This window comes from Numida meleagris, unplaced genomic scaffold (genome assembly GCF_002078875.1).
Source record: "Numida meleagris isolate 19003 breed g44 Domestic line unplaced genomic scaffold, NumMel1.0 unplaced_Scaffold332, whole genome shotgun sequence".
Classification (NCBI taxonomy): domain Eukaryota; kingdom Metazoa; phylum Chordata; class Aves; order Galliformes; family Numididae; genus Numida; species Numida meleagris.
In genome coordinates, this window is record NW_018364562.1 from 48073 (window position 1) to 48953 (window position 881).

General features: G+C 61.6%; 1 protein-coding gene across 1 annotated transcript in view; it reads left to right on the plus strand.

Annotated features, from left to right (window-relative positions):
• The window catches only part of KCNN3 (potassium calcium-activated channel subfamily N member 3), a 19167-nt gene that overhangs the window by 8391 nt on the left and 9895 nt on the right, over window positions 1–881 (plus strand). The window lies entirely within an intron of this gene.

An 881-nucleotide genomic window follows, 5' to 3' on the forward strand; every position in this document is an offset into this window, starting at 1 on the left:
GCGGGCACGGGGGGTGCGTGTGTGTGGGGGGGGGGCTTTGTGCAGACCCCATTGCTGCGCTCGGAGGAGCCGCTTCGCCCAGGATGAACCTGCGCGTTGCCATGACAACGCAGCATCCATCGCCGCCTTCCTCCCGAAAAGTCGCCCTCCGGGCGCAGCTGGGAGCGGTGGCACCGCGGTGACACCGCTGCGATGTGGGAGGTGCCCCATGGGGTGGGCGAAGGGGTGGCTGTGTGGGGCACGGTAGCGTGCGGCGGGGATGTCCCGTGTGCCCTGGGAGTGAGCTGGAAGGGACCTGAGGGTTTTGAGTGTCCCCAGTGCCACTGCCATGCCCTGAACTGGGAGAGGTGGGGGTGGCTCGTCCCCACCGTCCCCATCCTTCCCTGTTCCTCTGGAGGCATTCCCCTCATCCTAGTGGAGCCGCACGATGTGGGTCCCCTCCATGCCTGTCCACTCAGTGGTGATGGGATGCTGCAGGGGGATGCCCAGGGCCCCCAATAACCGTGGGATCCCATAGGTCCGCCAGTAACCATGGGATCCCGTAGGTCCGCCAGTAACCGTAGGGCCCCAGTAACCATGGGATCCCATATGGCTGCGAATAACAATGGGATCCCATAGGATCACCAGCAACCATGGGGTGTCATATGGCACAAGTAACCACGGGATCCCATGGGGTCATTGATAACCATGAGATGCCACACGGCCAGCAGTAACCATGAATTCCCATAGGGCCCCAGTAACCATGGGATCCCATAGGATCACCAGCAACCATGGGGTGTCATATGGCACCAGTAACCATGGGATCCCATGGGGTCATTGATAACCATGGGATGCCACATGGCCAGCAGTAACCATGAAATCCCATAGGGCCCCAGTAACCA